This window comes from Eurosta solidaginis, chromosome 5 (assembly GCF_040869045.1).
Source record: "Eurosta solidaginis isolate ZX-2024a chromosome 5, ASM4086904v1, whole genome shotgun sequence".
NCBI classification, from domain to species: Eukaryota; Metazoa; Arthropoda; class Insecta; order Diptera; family Tephritidae; genus Eurosta; species Eurosta solidaginis.
This window is the reverse complement of record NC_090323.1, coordinates 251,138,429-251,155,906: the sequence shown is the minus strand read 5'-3', so window position 1 is coordinate 251,155,906 and position 17,478 is coordinate 251,138,429. Positions and strand designations below refer to the sequence as shown.

General features: G+C 36.8%; 1 protein-coding gene across 2 annotated transcripts in view; it reads left to right on the top strand.

Annotated features, from left to right (window-relative positions):
- Nucleotides 1-17,478, top strand: part of dpr20 (defective proboscis extension response 20) — a 311,446-nt gene that overhangs the window by 14,254 nt on the left and 279,714 nt on the right. Inside the window, exon 1 of one of the 2 annotated variants that reach the window (XM_067757672.1) lies at nt 16,237-16,314. The exons of the other annotated variant lie outside the window; for it this stretch is intronic. The gene's annotated coding sequence lies outside the window, so the exon portion shown is untranslated. Of the gene's footprint in view, nt 1-16,236; nt 16,315-17,478 lie in introns of those variants that run through there. 2 annotated transcript variants of the gene reach the window in all.

Below are 17,478 nucleotides of genomic sequence, written 5' to 3'. Positions count from 1 at the left end.
TTAGGTCACTAGACAAATGAGATATTAACTCAAAAAGTTTGTATTTAAATACTTCATGAACAATTTTTTGTCAACAAAATAAGCACTCAAATCTGAGTGCTCTTAAGTCATATACCAAAGCTTTGCTGAATCTCTACGCTGACTTTAACATCTGACACTTAATCCCACTTCAATAAAAAAAAGCGAAAATTCATTCATTTGATTTTTAATATTTTAGCTCTCTGCAAAGTAACACGACCGACGACACAATTCACTTATAAGTCCCTTACGAAATGACCCAGAACGCTGCAGTAACAAGGTAACAGTATATTTGTAAAACTGGCGTTATAGAGAGAGTTAGAGGGAGTGTAGTATAATCCTGCGCAGATTTTTCAGAAAAAGTGAATGGATAACAGTAAAAGATTTAAAACAAAAAGTGCGGGAAAATTTTTTCAAAAACAAAAATTTGAGCAAAGCCACTGCAATCGAAATGAATTAAAAAATCTCTGTGTGCTGAATCGTAAAGGTTAAAAAAAGAAAATAGAAAAAAGTTCAGTGAACAAACGCATATAAAAATCTGTTTGATCGTGAAGTGCGTGAAGTTGAAAAAAAAATTGGAAGTATTCACGTTACAACTGCAAGCTAAAAGACGACGGGACATGTTGTCATGGCAAGCGAATCAACAAACACACACGCACAAACACACACACACACGCAAAGAATAAACAACCAACGCGCTTTCACCCAATGACTGTGTGACGAACTCAATAAGTGACTGGCTGTCTGCTGAGCCATTGTTATGTTGTTGAATGTTTAAGTGGGAAAATGTGTGTTAAGTGATCCTATTGCCACAACAACAAAACAGGTCATATAATATACAAGATATAAGTTTCAAGTGTGATAAAAAAACAACAGTAAAAAAAAAGATGAATAAATGCTTAAAATGAACAAAGTGCCCTGTGTAATGTAGCGTCCTTCTAGGCGCATACACACACACACGCACTGCCAACAAACTGGTTTATATGAGTGCTGAAAACTGTGTGTGCGAATCCAAACACCCAACGTGAAATGAAATGAAAGGAATTGAGTTGTGACTGTTTGAAAGGAGGGCAGATCCGATTCAAGAGGAAGAGTTGTCTCAGATATAAGTTAAAAGAAATTGCAAGAATTTACTGGTGTTTGAGCGAATGAAATTTTTGTGTATGTGTTTGTATAGGCATAAGCGGCATATGTGTGCCGATTGAGTGTTGTGTTTTTTTTTTTTTTGATATAAGAAAAGTTGCTGAAAAGCAAGTTGCCAAAAGCAACCGAAAACAAAAAATACAATTTACCGTAGCCACAGAGAGTCAAAGTACAAAAGCAAATAGACGCGTGTGTTAGAAGATTGAAGAAGTAATACAATTATAAAGGCTAGACTTACAGTAAATGACATACATTTGTATACCCAGTTGTAACATTTTCATACCCAAAGTTGCTCGATGTTCCTATCCCAGCAGGAAAGCTTTTCCAGTACATATATAGATGCGCCACATGAAATCCCATTGGACAGTTACTCTTTAAAACGCGGTATAAAAGGCATAACTGAGCTTTAGTAAACGAATTTCGGGTAGCCAGTGGAGCTCCAAACTGATAACCTCCGAAGAGATCTTGGTCCAAGCTTCTCTTCCAATGTGCGTCGTGCTCCTCTTGATTTTTCCTACAAATTGGCGGGACGGGACTCCGACTCCGAACGACATCTGCAGGGCAGATGAGTTTTCACTGAGAGCTTTTCATGTCCAGTTGAAAATGACTCGTCCGAAAACCATTTGCAAAAGGTAATTGGGCTTAAGCAAATCAATTTGCAAGTGGCTCAGACTTCTCTACAGCCCACCACACCCAGTTCAATTCCATGTATGTGCTTGGCAGTTACCCGGGATGTTGCACTGCTCCGAAACTCTGATTATTTTAAATATGTCGGCAATAACGCAACCCATGTCAGATACTCCTATAACCACCTTGATTGCAACACAGTCGAGGAAACTGCCTTAAGTGCCCGTCCGAACTTCAGTGGTCAAGCAGCTTGAGCTAAAGGATTTTATTGAAATCCTGTCAGTAAACTTACAAGCACTATTTCGTTCCTTATTCTGTTCATCTGTGAATCAACTAACTAGTTACCTGCCCCAGGCGAATCCTCCCTCCCAGTCGTATTTCGAGGGAATAACGGAGGTGAAATTTTTACAGTAGGCACACAAAAGACTGTCTTATACGGAGTAAACTGGGATTTGGTAAGAATGCTCGATTTGAGCTCCTACTTTGTTGTTACAGTCCTTTAACTCGCAAATTTTCTAATGAAATCAAACAGATTACTCGCCACTCCTCAGCTTGTTTTGATGCCTACAGGCAGAATTTTGTTTAACTCCCCTTCGATGTTCACGAAAGCATCTAGAGAAAACGATTGTTGTTTTAGAGTTCCCTAAATTTGCTTTATAGTCGTATGCGGAGCCGTTTACGTAGACTTGCCATTACAAAACACCTCCCCCGCCCCACCCCCCCCCCCCCCCCATATTTCAAGTCGAAGTTTTACACATTAGTCAGGTACTCTAAAGCTTTTGGGGGAAACAAGGAGCGCCTACTGGCTTTTATAATCCAGGTAACTGTGACCATATTTCTAGACTTTGATATGCTGTTCATTTAAAAACAGTTAGTTGTAAATGGTGGCCAATCAACGGCAGAAAATCCCAAAAAAACTAGAAGTTCCGCTCGTATAATACCATACGGGCCCAAGAGTTGTAGATCTTGATAGAATTAATAGCTCACATAAGGCTGCTTTCTTGCAGGGATCTATCCAGGCATTATAATATACTCTAAATCGCCGGTGCTACTTGTAGAGTTTCCTCCTATACATGGGTGGCATGAGGAAAATGATCGTTCAATTGAAACTTTTTGGACTCATTACCTGATCACCATTCACATCAAAACGTAAAAGTGACTAAACCAACACCAACTCTGACGAAATGCTTGAAGCTTTAAAATAGGTTTACAAAAACAAAACAAGTAAAGAGGTGCCAAAGTACGTGCGTTCGGTTTGGTTCCCTTATGATTAGGAAACAACGCTTAAACTGTGGTGTACTTTAGGCCTCAGAGCCTTTAAATTTTTTTTTTCATCAGCTCACATTTCTACAATGTAACAGAGTACAGAGTCCGAGGAGGATGTAAATAACTTTGTTATAATTGGATCTGGTTAGTCTGTAAATGACACTACTTAGCTCAGATTCACCAAGAAGTGCGCTTTCTTCTCTCAGTCCGCTAGGAGGAGTTCTGAAAAGGTGAGATTATTATTTAGCCTCACCTAAAATTATTTTCCAGATTCACCCTAGTATTACTACCATGGAGGATGCCAATTAATCTAAAAAATAAAAAAAAATATATTAATTCGTTTAAAATGCTGATAAATATTAAAATTTCTATGCATACATACCAACTTATGTCGACCAGCATTATAATAATTCCAAGTTCTACAAGTTCATTCAAAGTTTGACTAGTCAGAATGGCGCGCCCAAAAGTATACTACACACTTACAAACATGACAGGCTATGAAATAAATTCAAAATTGTACCCAAGGCAGCCGTTTCGAGCCACAAACGTTGCTGGTGCGACTTACAATTTATACACAAGCAGATAGATGTATGTATGTGGTAATATGTATCTATGTTTGTACGTGCATTTACGCCCAAGGACTAATAGCACTCACGAAAATATGCAGCAGCACCACAAAAAAGTGCACACATTTTTAGGCGAATGACTTTTTGGCAACACAGCAACAACTATGCATGAGACAGCGTAGAGGTTGAACTCTAGAAAGTGGCGGTCGCTACAAAAAGTGGGCGTCCAGAGAAGACACACCCACGCGCACACAGAAAGGCAAAAAACTTAGTTCAATAAAAAGTATATGAAAGTAAAATGAAGAAAACAAGTAGGTGAGATAGCGCTTTTTTATGAAATCTGTCTAAAAGCAAGACAAGCAGAACAAAAATCTATTGCTAGCAGACGTACACAAATATTTCTTATATGTGTCTCAAACAATGTGCCAAAAACCAAGACAACAAATAAGTTGAGAAAATAAAGAAAGCTAAATTTATTTGTAACGAAATAAGAATTTGCTCGAAAATTTGTGCAAAAAACTAGCGCTTACAATAGATCTATCAATGAAGTAGCAAGCAGCTATGAATGTACAGTGGCGAATAAGCAGTTTGCAATGTTTTTCCGGCGGATGGAGTTCCAAGTTTGGCTAAATTTTGGATATTTTTGCTGACTTTCGTGAAAGGTTTAACAACTTCAAGTTTAAGATGCAGGACACTTATTACAAAGGCCGATAAGTTTTATAACCAGAAATGGGAAAACACTTTTCGAAAGCCCTTCGATACGTTGATTCTGAACCCTATGTTTTTTCCGATATTTACTACGCTTTTCGCTTTTACGTTTGAAAGTGGAACTATTTTGCTGGAAAATAATGTCTATTTTTTGGAAGGCGCTCTTTGAGATTTGAGGTATTGTTCTTTGAAACTCCGTTATACTATGTTCAAACAGTAAAATAAATTGAGGTTATTTCGACTTAAATTGAGTGGTGTTCATGCAACTCACTTTAGCTTTCACAATAGTATTTTGATAGCTGGTTGGCTCATCCCTACAGCAACAATATACCTTTGTTCAGACTGTCAAAATGTGCGTGTTGGTATTAGGCGAATGGAATGGAATGAAAACATAAAACTTTAAAATTTTTTTGTGTTGTAAGAAAATGTGTTCAATGTTTTGGTTTCGTTCCTCTTCTTTTGCAAATCATACTCCAGTGAAATGAAAAAAATAAAATCAACTGATGAAATGAGCCAACCATATGGTTGAGCCTTGCGTAAAACTGACGTTGAAATCTACTCAATAAACACACTTTACAAGGTTGCATTTGCAGTTTGAAACAATTTCTTACGCAATTTTATTTAAATTGGCAATTTATTATTACAATTTATTATATGATAAATTGCGTAATAAATTGCCCAAATGGTATAAATTGCCAATTTGGTGTGTGTTTGTACCTAGTATTAGGTTCGCGATATTTTTTCATACAAAATTACTTCACAAATTTGAAGCATACTTTCAGGCATGTAAAAATAGATAAATGTAAGACGCGACAATTTCCGAATAGATTTAGGGCCAAGCTTCTCTTCCAATTCGCATCCTGCTCCTTCTAGTTTTTCTTCCAAATCCGTCGGACGCAACCTACATGTTTACGCCGACTACGAACGGCAAGGCAGTTGAGCTTTCACTGAGAAGCTTTCCATGGCAGAAATGCACTTGGAGTATTTTCCAGATTTTGATGTTGCTTTGCCCGGTGCGTGAACCCAGGATCTGCGGTGTGGTACCACTTCATCTGCTACCCAACTCCCTACGCAATATAAGAAAGTCTTCCTGAAAGTGTGCTATTGCTTTTGTACAAAAATATATAAAGCATTTATTATTAATATTGGGCCTCGATGCATTGTGACCTTTATGCAGATGAATTGTTCTTGACTTTTCAGCCTTTTACTGGAGGCCTTTAATGCGTTAAATGCCATTTCAACTTTTGTAGCTCATATCACGCAGGAATTAAGACTCAAGCCACTTAAAGGGGCGAGTGCTGCCTTGCCAGATGCATTCATAGACAATGCGAACGTTTCATGCTCCAGTTCACAAAAGCGACAGATTTGCTTATCGGATACATTTCACTTTCCGAAGGCCCTATCGTTGCTGCGAGTATAAACAATTTGGCCTGCATTTGTCCTGCAAATTTTGATCCAGCGTCGTCTGAACTGCTATGTTTCCTAGTTTCTTATGGTTTGCTCAGCGTGTACATTTGTGGGTGTACAGAAGAGCTCCAGCTCTAGTCTGCCTCTTCAAAACCTTATGTTTGACTCCCAGATCACTTAGGACATTCATCCGATAACTTAGAAGTAATTGTATAAGACTGCAAGACAGGTAAGGGTATCTGACAAAATGAGGATACTCCTTGAAGACAAGCCTCTTTGTAAAAATTCTCTGCCTAAAATTTGGTGCGGTAGCATCCCATTGGTAAAAATTTCTTTAAGTTCGGCCCATGTATCAAAATATCACATATAAATTATTATTCTTTCAAACGTGGCAAAGTTACGTATGGAATGCAGTAGAAAATGTGTTTCTCGCATATTTATGTAAGGATATCTCGAAAACAAAAATTAAAAATTTGTTTCAGTCTCGATTTCTTTTAAATTTTGTCGGCCTCGTTTACAATATTTTACCCGCCACTGTATCGTCATATTTGAATGCACGAAAAAAATTTGCTTCAAGCTTTGAAAAAAAAACGAGTGAAGTGAAAGCAAAAAATGCGCTTTTAAAATTGTTTGCTGTTTACATTTGTGTGTGTGTGCGTATGTACATAAGGTATCCTTATAGCTTCATTCACATATGTAACGGTATGCACGTACGTTTATATGCGGCAAATACCAATAATTGATTGATTGAAAAAATCGAGTGCAATGATTGTTTGCCCGTAGAGCAAATGGAATGACACAAATAGAGGTTGGTAGTCATAAAATTATTTGTTAGAATGAATGTGGAATAACAATAAATGCAAATTATTGAGTTTTAGTTTTCGGCTGAAAAAAACTTGCTTTATACTTATTTCAAAGTGTTATACTTTTGTTAGAGAGTTTCAAAAGGAACTTTTAGTCCTTATGGTATCGTTTATAAAATTTTTAGCAAAACTATTCGCCGACGAAGCACACTCTTTCCCTTTTTCGCTCCATGTATTTTGCTATTGTTTCATTCTTGACTACTTTAATAACTTTTCGTATGCGTGAAATTTTGAAGTCAAATATGTTAACTTTTATTTTTGCACAGAATTAGGGATTGTTTTGTTTAAACCAATTCATATATTCAATATTCAAAAGCTGTGAGAAGTATCCGGAGCCAGTTACCGCACTGAGAGAAAAAGACTGGTAAAATCAATCGAAGTACGGGTCAATTCAATTGAAATTTTTGTCAATTTTTATCCATCGCAAAAAGATGTTGAATCAACTGCGCACAAATCGTTGATTCGTAGTTGACAGTTTTAGTAGTCAAATGAACAAAAAAGTTGTTGCGACAGCTTTGTACGAAAGTATATATGCTGCGGCATTTGCAAGGCAGATGAGTTTTCACTGAGATCTTTTCATGGCAGAAACACACTCGGAGTGCTTGCCGAACAGTTCCGAGGGGCGACCCCGCTTAGGAAAATTTTCTTCTAATTGAAAAACCTTATTTCTAAAATTTTGATGCTGCTTTTCCCGGGGTGTGAGCCCACCACGGCGGCCGCTATATAAATACGTAAATATGTGAATACATAAATACGCATGCTTGCTACATATACATACATATGAATTTAGAAATGAAAATAGTAGTCACAAAACTGATTCTCAATTCTTTCAGTTGCAGCTCAGCTCATTCCCAATTTCTTCTCTCGCATGTAGTTGCCACACTTGATTGTTTCGAATAAAACTTGTATTATAAATGTTTGACGTAACATTTTAAAAATAGAACTTGTAAGTTATAGAAAAGTAAAGAATCAAAATGCAGGAAAGTAATTCACCACTGGAGTATCTTTACATGTAATTCGGCTAGTTTAATTTTTGTAACACTTTAAATTGAAACGATTCCAAAACAACTCAAACTTTTATTTTGTCGGAAACATCAACATTAAAAAAGGATGTTTTTTTTATTATCTTAATAGATTCGTTCGCGTGAGTGAAAATTCATAAAAACTTGAACAAAATGTTACTAACTTTGGAAAAATTCTGTTCGTTCAAGCAAAACTTTTGCAACAAGAGGGCGCAATTTTGCATTTCGCTTGGATGAGAAGTTGCACAATTGTACCCGATAAATAGGTGTCCCGGTATCTCATAATTTTTTGCACAGTAAATTCAAAAAAGGGTTTTTTCGTTTTGTATTGATAACTGAAAAACTAGTTTTTTATTTTTGTTCCATTTTGTGGGTTTTTTCGATTTTTCTTATTTTGGTGTTTTTTTTTTTAACAAGTGGCACCATCGTCATAAGTACAAAGTAGAGAGCGCAGTGAGCGTAAAATCTTTTTGAAATTTGCTCATGTATTGACAGTTGATCGCCGTTGAAATGCTTGTAAGATCAGTTGTGTTAACAGAAAAATCAGTTAGATTGATTGGGAATCTGTCAATTTTATAACATTTTGTTAACTTAGGAGCGACAATTTCTCTTCTGTTGAAATGACTAAACTAATTTGTTCACTTGACAAAGAACTCGGTCGAATTAACCATAATTCGATCAATTTCACCGAATCTCCGTTAAGTCAAGAACAACAGAACCGATTTGTTGATTTTACTAGCACCATTTCTTTCAGTGCGGCAGGCAAGCGACGAACTGTTGTAAGTACATGCCCTCACGTGAAAATATTCACATTTAGTTTATGGGGAGTCGTAAATTTGGAGAAGTTTCTGTACCAGTCCTTAGACACTTACAAGAAGAGTCGGGCGTAAATGCCAAGAAACCATGAACCTCAAAATTAATATCACTGCAAGAATTGGACAAATAGCTTTACTGAAATATGTAAAACTGACCCTTACAATTAGTTTACTTACAAAGAAAAACTTTATCCAGCCTCTCAAATTAAAAAAAATAAATAAATGTAAGGCGCGATAACCTCCGAATAGAGAGAGCTTCTCTTCCAATTTGTGTCGTGCTCCTCTTGCTTTTCCCTACAAATTGGCCGGACGGCACCTACATGTTTTATGCCGACTCCGAACGTTACCTGCAAGGCAGATGAGTTTTCACTGAAAGCTTTTCATGGCAGAAATACACCCGGAGCGCTTGCCAAACACTACCGAGGGGTGACCCCGCTTAGAAAAATTTTCTTCTAATTGAAAAACCTTATTTCTAAAATTTTGATGTTGCTTTGCTCGGGGTGTGAACCCTGGGCATACGTTGTGGTAGGCGGAGCACGCTACCGTGACACCTCGGTGGCCGCCGTATATCAAATTAAAATTCTTTAAAAACACTCGACGGACATAAAAATCGTGACTTAATTCAAACAATACACATTAGACTGGCTCGATTTATTAACAGATATCGTGCCATCCATTTTTCGATAGGACTTGGGCTCAGGAAAAAAAAGTTCCACTACGCATACCCAAAAAAATAATTTTCGAGCCTGCGAAATTTAATTGTTTTGACTTTTTTCTACTTTGATTTTTAAGGTTTTTTTCATGACCTACTAAAAAATTTTCATTTTAAATATTTTTTTTTTTTTTTTTTTTCAAACAGAAAAAAAATGTTATCGGCAACGTATTTAGCGGACGTTTTCGGGTCGGACAGGGTATACATATCAATATTTTTTTAGTAGGTCATGAAAAAACCTTAAACACCAAAGTCGAAAAAAGTCAAAAAAAATTAAATTTCGAAAATTATTTTTTTGGGTATGCGTAGTGGAACTTTTCTTCCTGAGCCCAAATGCTATCGAAAAATCGATGGCGCGATATCGGTTAACTTTCGTCCATACAAATCGACCCACCCTAATACACATACATACAAGTGGAAAAAGCCACTAAAATGTTGCCAAAATTTAGTTGTTTGCCCTGAAGAGTATTAGAAAGGATCTACATAATTAACAATACACATACACGCAAACATATTAAGCACTAACTTTGCCGCCAACTCAAAAATTAACTTAGCTGCTGCTGCTGCCAAGACGTGCTCAAAACAAAAACATAAACATTGTTTAAATGAATAGTTTAGTTGAGAGGCGCTTGCAAATAAAATTAAATTACATTTAACTCACTTACACAACTAAACGTGCTACACACACACACCCAAAAATACACTTACAAATGTACAGACGTATTTACAAAGCAATTTGTTCTATTTACATAAATTGTTTTGGCGTTGTAATTTCGCCGTTATTGTTGGCGTCTAATGCATTGCAGGCGTTGGCGTTGCGCGTGTTAGTGTGGGTGTGCACGCGATAAAATATGCTAAGAATTTTAATGAGCTGTCAATGCCTATAAATAGCTAAAATAGAGTAAGCGCATGTATTTTTTTTTTAACAGAGTATCTAATCCTTAATTTATTCAACATAAATAAATAAATATAACGGAGGATGAATGTTAAAATTTAGTAAACAAACTTGTAGAATTTTTCCTTTTTCAAACCTAATTATATCTAAATATTGTCGTTGATAAAAAATAAAAACACTGAAAACACTGTGCTACAGCTTACATATGATTTTACACTTCAAGAAGGGTTTAGTGAAGAAGTGGCTGTTCAAAGAGATCATCCGACGCCCAGTCAATTAGGAAAACCCGATCGATGTCAACAAGAGATGATGCCAATATAGCTAAAACACACATGTGCACGTCACATGAATAAAGCAGAGAAATGCTATTGAAACGTACGAAAAAATAGTTCTAGAAGGAAGTGAAAAACAGACTTCAAAAAGCATTTCCTTTGTACGTAAACTCCATGAAACCAAACAGAATTGTTTACGTTATTATGAACGACGAAACGTCTTTGAAAATGGACCTTAGAAAGTTGCCAGATACCCAGTTCAACTGCGTGAAGACTGGAGAGAACATTACCATTCGAAAAAAAAAACACCTTGATAGACAAGTTTGGTAGAAAGATCTGTTGGCATAAATCCACGCCGTTTTCTACAATGGGAGCCATTAACGCAGAATTTTACATGAAATAGTGTCTTAAAAAGCGTCTTTTGCCTATTGTACGTCGTCATAATGGTCCAACTATATTTGGGACGGACTTGGCTTCAGCACTTTATGTTCGTGGTAGATTTTGAGCGTAGAAGTGGACAAATGCTAATAATATCTTAAAATTATTAGCATAATTGCATTAAAGAATTTTGGCGTAAGACCCTGCTAGCGCAAAGACCTAAAAGCGTATTGGCGTACTAACGTAAAAGCGTACAAGCGCAAAAGTAAGTACGTATGCTGTATAACTAGCATAACAACATTAAGCAGTATAAATGTAAAGAAGACTATCGTGAAAGCGTACCATCGTGAAAACGTATTAGCGTTTCCGCTACAATTTGCTATTTCCATTGCCAAAATGAAGTTACGATCTCTTCTAGAAATTTTGAGGTTTCAATTAAACAGTATCTGTTGAAGCGACTTAGGTTAGTTTAGGTTGAGTGGGATCCACTCCGGCAAGGGAAGTTCGCATGGCTGTCCGTTACAATACCACGTACTAAAGCAAGGATGTAGTTTTGGAGAAAAACCCATCTTGACCCTGAACAAGTCCTTCGGGGATCGTAGTGAGCCAAAAAAGTGATAAAAAATAAAATAAATAGAAGGCGCGATAGCCGCCAAAGGGATAGCGACTTTGCTGCATGTCGAGACTTACCGCAATCAGCATTGATAGATTAGCCTTGGTGAACCAAATAGTTTTAGCCGACCGATCGTTACCCACTTCTGACTCGAAGAAAGTCACTAGACTACAGTGTTGGATACCCCAACGTTTGCTTAGCTGAATCGATGCCCATCTAAAGAAGAGCGGACCAAAGGTGGTTAGGGGTACTTCATGTCCCCTACAGCCATCTACATTTGGTTCATTATACCCAGCCACAGTAGGATGTTTACGTGATAATTGACAGTGATACTGCTATGACCTGGGATCCAGGTTGACATTATTCTTCAAATTTAGCGACGCGACTGAGAGGGGATCAGATATTGCCATACCACTCACGAAAGCAGCAAAGCTGAACTAAGTACTTTTCGAAAAAAAAAAAAACCATCTTGATAGAAAAGTTTGGTAGAAAGATCTGTTGGCATAAATCCACGCTGTTCTCTACAATGGCAGCCATTAACGCAGAAGTTTACATGAAATAGTGTCTTAAAAAGCGTCTTTTGCCTATTGTACGTCGTCATAATTGTCCAACTACATTTGGGACGGACTTGGCTTCAGCACTTTATGTTCCTGGTAGATTTTGAGCGTAGAAGTGGACAAATGCTAATTGATATCTTAAAATGATTAGCATAATTGCATTAAAGAATTTTGGTGCAAGAGCATGCTAACGCAAAGACCTAAAAGCGTATTGGCGTTTTAACGTAAAAGCGTACCTGCGCAAAGTAAGTAAGTATGCGGTATTACTAGCATAACAGCATTAAGGAGTATGAATGTAAAGAGGACTATCCTGAAAGCGTACCAACGTAAAAGCGTACCATCGTGAAAACGTATTAGCGTTTCCGCTACAATTTGCTATTTCCATTGCCAAAATGAAGTTACGATCTCTTCTAGAAATTTTGAGACTTCAATTAAACAGTATCTGTTGAAGCGACTTAGGTTAGTTTAGGTTGAGTGGGATCCACTCCGGAAAGGGAAGTTCGCATGGCTGTCCGTTACAATACCACGTAATAAAGCTAGGATGTAGTTTTGGAGAAAAACCCATCCTGACCCTGAGCAAGTCCTTCGGGGATCGTAGTGAGCCAAAAAAGTGATAAAAAATAAAATAAATAGAAGGCGCAATAGCCGCCGAAGGGATAGCGACTTTGCTGCATGTCGAGACTTACCGCAATCAGCATTGATAGATTAGCCTTGGTGAACCCAATAGTTTTAGCCGACCGATCGTTACCCACTTCTGACTCGAAGAAAGTCACTAGACTAAAGTGTTGGATACCCCAACGTTTGCTTAGCTGAATCGATGCCCATCTAAAGAAGAGCGGACCAAAGGTGGTTAGGGGTACTTCATGTCCCCTACAGCCATCTACATTTGGTTCATTATACCCAGCCACAGTAGGATGTTTACGTGATAATTGACAGTGATACTGCTATGACCTGGGATCCAGGTTGACATTATTCTTCAAATTTAGCGACGCGACTGAGAGGGGATCAGATATTGCCATACCACTCACGAAAGCAGCAAAGCTGAACTAAGTACTTTTAGCTATTTTTAACAGTTTTGAAGATGAAGAAATTGTAGAATTTTCTTTTTCTCCTTATTTACTTGGGAAAGTAAGAGGAAGATGTATGGGGAAAGAAGGGAAGGAAAGTTAAGGATTCGGAAAATTAAATAGCATACCAGCGTGAAGTAACGAAATCTTACTAAGTTTCTTAAAGGTTTTAAGTTAGACTTGAAATCTTAGCAAATTATTATGGTTATTGTTGTTGATTTACTTTGACATACTTAAATAAACATAAATAATTATACTTTTAACCTGCGGATATTATTTTGCATAACTTTTTGATTGATTTCCTTTGAAGGCTTCTGACCTCATATGATTTATGGGTTGTTTATATTCAGTTGCCTTAGCAATCTTAAATAAATAAATTCATAAAAGAACTGAAATAGAAACAAAGCACTAAATATGTAAATACATTCGAAGCTTAACTACGACAGGCACATTGTATTAGATACAGTTTACTTGAATAATAAAAATAAAAAATCGAAATACCAAAATAAAAGAAACACAAATTAGAATAACAAAAGGTTGAAAATAGAGTATTTTTTGCAATAAAATTTTTAGCCAAAAATAGTTTAAAAAACAAAAAAAATATTTGAATAGTAAAAAGGAATTGAGAACAAGCATTTGCATTCATAGTGCTTGAGTGTTAGAATTCAACAAAACTATTTGGTGTAGCTTTAACAAAACTAAACAGGGAAACAAAAACAAAAACAAAAACACAAACACATTTTCAAAATAACAAAAGCCAACTATGCCCCTGCAAAAAATTTGATTAGTCTAAGATAAATCCGGGATTAGTCGCAAAGGAGTATGAGGCCAATGTCAGTTTTGATCTCTTTGTATGAGTTGAACTGTACCCTTTTTGTTTGAGCATGTCATATGAAGAGACTAGTTGTACCCATTTAATACCGAAGGGAACGATGGTACCAATTCCTTTTGTACCCATATGGAAACGAATGAAGACTAATCCCTTTTCTTATCGAAAGGTGTTAGTTTTCATAAGGAATGAGCATTAGACTGTGTCGATTTATTAACCAATATCGCGCCATCGATTTTTCGATAGGATTTGGGCTCAGAAAAAATATTTCCACTACGCATACCCAAAAAAATAATTTTCGAAACTGCGAAATTTCCTTTTTTTTTTTTACTTTTTTTCGACTTTGATTTTTAAGGTTTTTTCATGACCTATTAACAAATTTTCATTTGATTGTAAAATTTATTTTCAGAAAACTGTTTTCGATAACGTTTTTAGCGGACATTTTTGGGTCGGACATGAAAATTTTTTTAGCAGCTCATTAGGTCATAAAAAACCTTAAAAATCAAAGTCGAAAAAAGTAAAAAAAATGAAATTTCGAAAATTATTTTTTTGGGTATGCGTAGAGGAACTTTTTTTCCTGAGCCCAAGTTCTATCGAAAAATCGATGGCGCGATATCGGTTAACTTTCGTCCATACAAATCGACCCAACCTGATCAGCATATATACATTTTAAACACAATATTAAAGCTTGCAAAAGGTTGTTAAATAAATCTAAGTAAAAAAGTTATATAGTCGCCAACTCCTTCCACAAGGTATTGGTCAACGATAATGGAACAGATGGTTCTAGTCATTTAGGTACGGTATAGAGGGCTCCGCATTTTCCAGTAATCTTTTTTATTTTACTCGTTTCGTTGTTGCTTTTCTATTGCTTCTTAAAATGGACTGAATATATGTCAAACTGACTTATCCAAACTGTACCAAAATGGGACCAGAGCTGATCAATTATGCTCCAATGTAGACAAAAGAGATCAAGCGGTGACCACTCTTTTTAGGGATTAGTCGCGCAATTTTTTGCAGGGCCGGAACAAACAATATGCTAACACATATACATACATACATATGTACTAACATATTTGAAGAAAGATATATTGCGGTAGCTCGTAGAGACATTGCATGCCCTACCAACCTTGTAAGGGCTGTCAAGGAAAATCGTTACGCGCTATTTGTCTGAATAAATCACATCAAAATGCCACATCAAGTTCGTTACAAGTAAACAATGATGACTGTTGTTGTTGTGGTGAGTTTGCCTTGCTTTGTTTGCATCTCTTTAAGGGTGATGCGTCAACGTTTTTTTGCTTATCTACTTTACTTTTATTTGGATTTTCGCTTCCTTTCTTGCTTCTGCCTAATTTGCCATGCCACATGGGAGTAAAAGCAAGCGAGAGATATGTGGTAGATAAAACAAATCATATGTCACAGCGAGTTATAACGATTATGACATTGTTATCTATTAAATTAAATGTGTACGTATGTGCTACAAATCACACATACGTAATATAGCCAGTAAAAATATGCATACATATGCGCCATGATAGAGGAAGAATGGCGGATATGAATACAAAGTGAGTACAGTGTACTTTCTCATAACGTTCGAATCCCTGAACTGTCGAATAAATAACTCCATTATACAGTATTGTAAAATGATCTTTATTTAGACTACTTTGGGAGCAGTACTTCACAAATATACTTCAAAACTAATAGCGTGTTTAAATCAAACTGACTAGTTATTCCTTAGTTTGTGCTGCTTTTATACTCTCTGTTGTTTCGCTCGCATACTTCTCCTGAGATCTAGACTTTTCACGAAGATGGAATATCTCTATCGCATACTTGCGTGTGTAGGTGTGAGCAAAAACTTCGTCTCTTAGCTGATTACTACATATGTGTATGTGAGACAATTTATTTGCTTTAAGCTGCTGGTTATCTGTGTAGAATTGCCTTGTAAATAAGCGTGGCTGCTTGCCGTTTTTGTTGTTGCGAATATTTACTAACTGCATAGTGATGTCAACATTCGCCGCAATAGCTTTCAGTGGAACTGAAAATAAGTAACCTTTTAAAACTCTATTTGAGAAGGGCCTGAAGGTTTTGCTGAAACCATCCAAATCCAAAATAATGGTCAGTCAGAAACTGAGTAGCTGCTTTCCGCTTCCTTCTTGTTACTGTTGACAATATGAGTCATTTATTCCTTTTATAATCTATGAGTTAACCAGAGTCTCTTTGTTACCTCCTTTTATTTTAGCAATCACTTTATGGCAACAGCGCCCCATGCTCCTCCTTCGCATGGTCGCCCGTCTACATGAAGGCTCTCTTCAAATACCGCGCAATGCACATATGCGAGCGGCTTAGCTACGTAGTAGGGCGCTATGGAGTTTGGCTAAACCCTCACACCAGTGATAAGTTGACTAGCCTGGAAATGGCTTGAGGATTCAATGATGGAAAGGAAACTGTGACATGCAACTACGAGTGGGTCAAGTTCAGAGCAATCGTTTAAGGTGTTGGGTCCAATACCTGCCCAGATCAGCTTGTTGAGCGCCAAAAACTTGGCTAAGAAAATTGAAGGTAAAAGGCAAGTAGAGTTGCAACTAAAAGTAGTGTTTTGGAACGGGAATTTTTAAAGATATGTTAGCAGTGATTCTAAAAGGAACGCCAAGGCAAATAATGTAATGCAGGCGCTATAAGGAGCTTCTTTTCCTATTTGCGTCGTGCTCCTTTTTTAATTTTTCCTTACAAATTGTTTCTTAAAGTTTATGTCAAATGGCGGCAATAGCGAAGAAGTGGCAATACCTCGCTATATTTGTATCATGATTCCAAATTTTTTGTTATTAGCTGTTATTTTGTGACACAAACAAATTGAAAAAGACATACTCCGGTAGAAACAGTGTCTTTATGGGATAATATGTGGGCTATGAAAATAATTTACGCGAACACTTCGGGATGACTTTAGGACCCTATATATAAATGTGAAAGTTTGTATGGGGTTGGAGTACGCCACCGAATCGCGTAAAAATGTACACAGTTCTATATTTTGCCCTCGGAACGGTAATTGGCATGGATTTTTTCACAACAAATGTCAGATAGTGTATCGTGCGATTTGCTTGAAATTCAGTACAGGGGGTACCGTTACTAGCTCATTATTTGAGAAGCTTTTCCTTCCGGGAAGTGAACCATAGACTGACCTATTCCCAAAAGGTTTAATTTATAGTGTGATACTCTTGAAATTCGTTAAAAGGGACCTCTTCGACAGAGAAAATATTTAAGGAACTTTTCATTCCAGGAAGTGTACCAGGGGCCAACCTATGTTAATGTGTTTACTCCTTCTGTACTTGTGACGGTACTTCCCCTAAACGACTGGATCGATTTTGATGAAATTCTGTGTGGATGTTTAATTGGATTTGATGATGCTTTAGATTCATAACTTGACCCGTTCTTTTTCTTATCTTTCCGGGAATAGAGCTAAGGCCGACACACTCAAAAAAATTATAACAAATTATGGTACGATTTGCTTGAAATATGGTAGAGGCGTAGCTCCTTGCTTATTATTTGGGAAACTTTTTTGTCTGGAAACTGGGCCGGTGAACAGCTTAATTGTAGCACTCCTATTAATGGAGCTTGTTTTGCTAAAAAGTTAGTACCGGGTTCCTTCTTCGACAGGCTTAATATTTGCGGTCTTTTTTTTCTGGCAAGAGGTCCAAAGTTCGAGCAATTTTTTTGCGATTTGCTTAA